The sequence below is a fragment of the Cajanus cajan genome, chromosome 2, assembly GCF_000230855.2.
Source record: "Cajanus cajan strain Asha chromosome 2, NIPB_CcT2T_4, whole genome shotgun sequence".
Lineage (NCBI taxonomy): Eukaryota > Viridiplantae > Streptophyta > Magnoliopsida > Fabales > Fabaceae > Cajanus > Cajanus cajan.
The window spans coordinates 55,198,411-55,205,057 of NC_138518.1; the positions used below are offsets into that span (position 1 = coordinate 55,198,411).

General features: G+C 35.4%; 1 pseudogene; it reads right to left on the reverse strand.

The window, feature by feature from the left end:
- Positions 1-1,463: 1,463 nt before the first annotated feature.
- Positions 1,464-2,919, reverse strand: LOC109792581 (hydroxycinnamoyl-CoA:piscidic acid hydroxycinnamoyltransferase pseudogene; annotated as a pseudogene).
- Between the last annotated feature and the right edge of the window lie 3,728 nt (positions 2,920-6,647).

Genomic DNA, 6,647 nt, shown 5'->3' on the forward strand with positions numbered 1-6,647 from the left:
AGAAAATAAACCCAAGTCTATAAGCCAAAATTTCATTTATTGTTACCAATATAAAAAATTTTTGCCAATAAATTTTTTTGACTTAGTGTTCAAAGACTTTAAAATATCCATTGCATACATGTTGATATTGAACAAGAAAAGAAGTTTTTCTCGCTAAGATTTTTGGAAATTAAAAAACTAATGGAGCACAAATAAATAAATAATTAAATTTATCAATAAAACCAATATCAACAACACAATGAATACTTCAAAATTAAATATAGAGCAATTAGTATAGAGTAAATTAGAATAATAAATAACAAAATTGGAGTAGTTTAGGTTAAAGCACGCATAATGTTATCTTTAAAGAAAAAATGCCCTATTACACTTATAATTTTAAATCTTACCGTGTTCTTCTCTCATAAGATATATCAACCCGTTTTAACATATGCAGTTGTAAGTGAATTGTTGTATTTCTTTTTCTTTTACTCATGCAGTTATATATAGATGCAACAACATGTGCTTAGTTCCGAAAAATTAAAAAATTGGACCGTAAGTTTTGTTCCTAAAAGTAAGTAACGTGCAATCCGAAACTAACACATAATAATGTGCAACAAATTTTTTTTAAAAGCTACAACGTACCCTTTGGTCAAAATAAAATTTTTATTATTAAGCCGTTGGAAAAAACTAACAATTTTTTTTAATAAAAAAAGTAAAAATGAGAACTTGATCAATTAAGGAATGTACACATGTAAAAGGGGATAAAATTGATTGACAAAAACTAAACAAATATATATATATATATATATATATATATATATATATTAAATTATAATATTAATTTAATCCCTCAAATCGTTTATTTTATCTCTCACATTTTAAGTTGAACTTTTTAATCACCATTTTTAGAAAGGTCAAATGAATTTTGAGTTCTTTTATAACATTTAATATTTTAGTTTCTTAGTATATAATTTTGTGATTTTAGATTTTTAATTCTATAAAATTATTAGAAATTCCCCAATACATTTGTATACTGAATGAATAAAAAATTAGTAGTTATCTTAATTCAATACAATTTTTTATTTGAGATGATATAATATTCTCTTTTCCAAGCAATAAATATTGTTTTAAAAAAACAAATCCTAAAATAAATATCATATTAAATTTTCAATATAGTTTTGATTAAGTATTTTCTATTTATATGCTTTAGAAAGTAATTATTATGTTACATTATTTCTAACAAAAATAATTAATCTATTAACTTTATAAAATTACTATCATCTTTTATCTATTTACTAATTTATAGAAGAAAAAAAAAGCTTAAAACTATACTCATTGAGTACTAAATAAGCAATTAAGCATTGATTATTATGACATATACCACTAAATACTAGTCCTTTCCACACGCAGATACACCTTACAAGAGTGAGCAAAAGTAAAATCAACAACATATAGGAAAATCATCAAACATAAGAAGTTTCATATTACAAATATATAAAACCTGCCACAACAAAGCTGAAGATAGTTCTGATGATGGATGAGAACATTTCATATATGTTCGTAGAAGAATTTCTTGAAAAGTTGCATATGTGCTATCTGAAAGTGCATGGACACAATAACAGAACCATCGCCCTCTGGGCTCAGAAGAATAAGTGCCCTATCATGTGAAACCACATACGCTAAACCAAAATATATAGGCTTTCCCCACCCAAAATCTGCTTCATAAACTGGCATGCTCATCCAGCTTGTTACATGAATATTAGGGTTCCCTTGAAAAGGAGCAAGGCTACGTTCTCCTTGTCCCATGAAGAATGCCTTTATGCAATCTAACTCTTCCTGCCCTAACACCATCTCTTGTTGTGACCTTATGTACTCATTTGAAAGCATTTCAATTGCTTCTCTTACTTTTTCGGCAGCATAACTCAATGGCTTTCCCATGATTTCTCCAACGTAACATTTTGGTGTCACTGTTGCCGCCAAAGCATTCCCGAAATAGTTCCTAGGAAGAGGAGGAATTAGCCTAGTGCGAATATCCGCATTGAACCAAACCAGAGTTGGTTGCTTCTCATCAAGTTCACGAGCCTTTGATGCACATCTCCATATATGAGCAGTGATAGCTTCAAATCTGCTATAATATCTCGACCCTTCTTTCACGGGTTGCTCATTGGCCTTCTTCTTCAGCTTCTCCACTTGTTTCGCTGTTAGCTTCAATAACACAACACTTGTCTTCTTCTATTTCTCAGCAGCGTTGTCAGAGCTTCCTAGCTTCAGCGGAAGAGGCTTCAACTCTGGGTGATCAAAGCGTGGCGATGAAGGTGAGCGTTGGAATTTGAGCACTGTTCTGTCCAAAAACGGCATTTCATGAGGCTCTAGTGTCTCCCCTCGAGCCACCTTTGCCCATGAATTGATGAACTGAATGCCACCAAGCCCATCAGACAAAAGATGAGAGTAAGCCACTCCAATGGCAAAGCCTTCACCACCATGGAACCTTGTCAATTGCACAAACAACAAAGGAAGCTCCTCTATAGGTTGAGCAGTGTACGTAATCAATCTTTGGAACGAGTTCCTTGATGGATTCAGAAGGTGAAAAGTCTCCATAATCACTCATTGATTTTGTGGTTTCAGCTTCAAGAAATGTGACTCCCTTTGCACTGCAATCCAATTCCATTCGACCACTTTCTGCTAGGCTCAACCTGCCAGCTAATGGATAGTAGGGCACTAAAATGTTGCCAAGTGAGTTCCTAATTCTCTCAGTGGTGTTGTTGCTGTGCTTTGCTTTGTAAATATAGATAGTGGGTGTGTGACCCGAACGCACCACTTGGTCATTATCTGATAACCATAAACGAGTCTCGGGTGTTTCTTCATTTGGAACAACACAATAAGAAGCAACAATGGCTATCATTTTTGTGCTTGTATTGTAGGTTGTTTAGCTTGAGGTTGTAGATGTATTTTTCCTGTCTTGGCTCAACATTATATATATATATATATATATATATATATATATATATATAGAACTGGTGTTCGATGACGCTTTGCTGGTTACTGAAATTTTTGTCATGCTGTCATGTATTAACTGATGGTTCTTATTAGGAAGGAATGTAACACATGAGTTGTCATATCTGTGTGGCGGAGGTTTTATTATAGTATTTGTAACATGCATAAAAGGGCAAGAAGGGAAATTGACATCAAAATTACTAGATGATCCTTCAGGACGCGTGGCACAAGAACCGGAAAATAAGGAAACCGTTAGGAGAAGCACACGTGAGCGTAAGGAGAACGTGTATTTGAAGGATTATGATCGTGGAGGAAAGCATGTTGATGGTATGAAATTTCTCTCTGAATATTCTGTCATTCTTTCTCTGGTTTTCTCCTTCCTCCATTGCTCATTTCTTCTGGATCTTATCTCCGTTCAGGTAGACTCAGATTGGGAAGCACTGTTCGTGAGTCTTGAGGAATGTTCGAAGTTGTATGATTTGTGGTGTTATTGTTCTTAAAAATTGTAGCTACATTGTTCCAGAGTTGCAATTGATTTTCTCTGTTGTTTCATCTTGTTTCTTTGATTTTCTCTGCTGTTATACTCTGTTTCATTGGTGCTTTCATTGCTCTTCATGGCTGAGAACACCAGGTTGAAGGAAATTCAAGCTGAATTGAAAACCCAAGGTAGTGAGATTCAGCGATTGTTGGAGCGTTTTGAATTGCGAGATCGTCAGCAACGCGAATATAATGCTAAAAAAGAAACTGAAAATCAAGCTCGATTTGATCAGATCCAAGCCACCTTGGATCGTTTGTTGGTTAAAAACAATGACACTCAGCATCATGAAGAGTCTACGATGAATGTGGTATTACCTGTGAAAGATATTTCTCTCGAGTTTCCTCATTTTGATGGTAATTCTTCGGTGCTTGGATGGATCTTCAAGGCAGAAAAATTCTTCAATTATCATAACACACCAGATGCTTCTCGGGTTGAGATTGCAGCGATGCATTTTGATGGTGATGTGGTTCCTTGGTTTCAGATGTTACAAAGGTTGACAGCAGTAAATACGTGGGCAGACTTAACTCGTACTCTTGAATCTCAATTTGGTCCTTCACCATTTGATTGTCCTATGTCAGAATTGTTCAAGCTGCAACAATCGGGTTCTGTTTCAGATTATTATTTGAAATTCATGTCTTTAGCTAATCGGTCGTTCGGTCTTAATGATGAAGCACTCCTTAAGTGTTTTATGAGTGGTTTAAATGCAGATATTAAAAGAGATGTTATGGCTTTGTTACCGACGTCCTTATTAAGAGCTGTTGCGTTGGCAAAACTTTATGAAGAAAAATATTGTCCCACACCAAAACAGGTTCCCAATAAACCATTTGTTTCAAATTACCATTCTAGAAATGTATCTCAATCAGCACCCCAACCATCTCAGAATCAGAAAGTTAATTTCAAGACTAATCTTCCAGCGTTATTACCTACTCCAAGTGGTCCTCCAATTAGAAATGCCAATATTAAAAGGATTAGCCCGGCGGAAATGCAATTAAGGAGAGATAAGGGACTGTGTTATTTTTGTGATGAGAAGTTTACCTTTAATCATAAGTGCCCAAACAGACAATATTTGTTTCTCCAATTGGAAGAAGATGATAGAGTCGAGTCTGAGATTATAGGAGAAGCGGAAGTTAAAAACGCTGCTATGGAAGATCATCATTTGTCATTGAATGCTTTGAAAGGTGGAGTCGGTGTGGGAACTATTAGATTCTTAGCTTATATTGATAAACTGCCGGTTCAGGTACTGATTGATGGTGGCAGTTCAGATAATTTTTTACAGCCAAGGGTGGCTAAATTTTTAAAGTTACCAGTTGAGCCAACTTCTATGTTCAAAGTGATGGTGGGAAATGGGAATTACATGAGTGCTGAAGGAGTGGTTCAGCAGCTTAATGTGCAAGCACAGGGACATTCATTTGTGTTACCTGTTTTCTTATTACCTATATCTGGGGCGGATTTGATTTTAGGTGCTAGTTGGTTAAAAACCATTGGTTCTCACATTGCTGATTTTGAAGCATTACAATTGAAGTTCTTAAAGGATGGAAAATTTATCACATTGCAAGGAGATAAAGATTTAATTCCTGCTCAGGCACAGTTACATCACATTAGAAGGATGATGCATACCAATTCAATAGCTGAGGTATATAGTATGAAGTTGGTTGAAGAGAATTCACACTCTTTTCCTTTGCTCGAATTGCCAGCGGACATGGAACCTGAACTAGCTCTGTTACTGCATACATATGGATCTGTTTTTGCTAATCCTACTAGTTTACCACCTTCAAGATCACATGATCATTCTATTTCGCTGTTAGAAGGCTCTAATCCTGTGAAGGTTAAGCCTTACCGGTATCCTCATAGTCAAAAAGAAGAAATTGAGAAGTTGGTGGAGGGAATGTTGAAAGAAGGCATCATTCAGCCTAGTAGAAGCCCTTTTTCTTCCCCTATAATATTGGTTAAGAAAAAGGATGGGTCATGGAGGGTTTGTACTGATTACCGAGCTCTTAATGCAATAACTATCAAGGATAGTTTTCCTATTCTGACAGTTGATGAGTTGATAGATGAGTTATTTGGTGCTTATTATTTTTCTAAGCTTGATCTTAGATCTGGTTATCATCAAATCAGATTAAATCCTGCAGATAGACACAAGACAACTTTTAGAACTCATCAGGGTCACTATGAGTGGTTAGTCATGCCCTTTGGCTTGACTAATGCCCCGGCTACTTTTCAAAGTTTAATGAATGATATTTTTGCTGGCATGTTAAGGAGGTTTGTCTTAGTATTTTTTGATGACATTTTGGTGTACAGTGCTAATTGGAAGGATCATTTATGTCATTTGGAAGTTGTTTTGAGTGTTTTGAAGAAACATGAGTTGTTTGCAAGATTTTCTAAATGTAGTTTTGGAGTGACACAGATTGATTACCTTGGGCATACTTTGTCTGGTTCTGGTGTAGCTATGGACAATGCTAAGTTGGAAGCAGTACAAGCATGGTCTCAACCTAAAAACCTGAAACAGTTAAGGGGGTTTTTAGGCCTCACAGGCTATTATCGAAGATTTGTGAAACACTATGCAACTATTGCTGCACCATTGACTGAATTACTAAAAAAAGATGCTTTTCTTTGGACTTCGAAAGCAACAGAAGCTTTTGAACAATTAAAGGTAGCTATAACTTCTGCTCCTGTTTTAGCTATTCCTAATTTCAATGAACCTTTTGTTCTTGAGACAGATGCTTCGGGAAAGGGAGTGGGTGCTGTCCTAAGTCAAAATAAGCACCCTATTGCTTATTTTTCAAAGAAACTTTCCATGAGAATGCAGAAACAATCAGCATATATTAGAGAATTCTATGCCATCACTGAGGCATTAGCTAAATTCAGGCATTACCTTCTTGGCCATAAATTTATCATCAAGACAGACCAGAAAAGTTTGAAGGAATTATTGGAGCAGAAATTGCAAACTCCTGAACAGCAACAATGGTTGCCTAAGTTTTTGGGCTACGATTTTTCCATTCAATACAAACCTGGAAAAGAAAATATTCCTGCGGATGCCCTATCTAGAAGTTTTTTTATGGCTTGGTCTGAACCTAATTGTTCTTGGCTGCAACAATTGGTGCAATTAACTCAAACAGATCCTACATTGTCTAACATT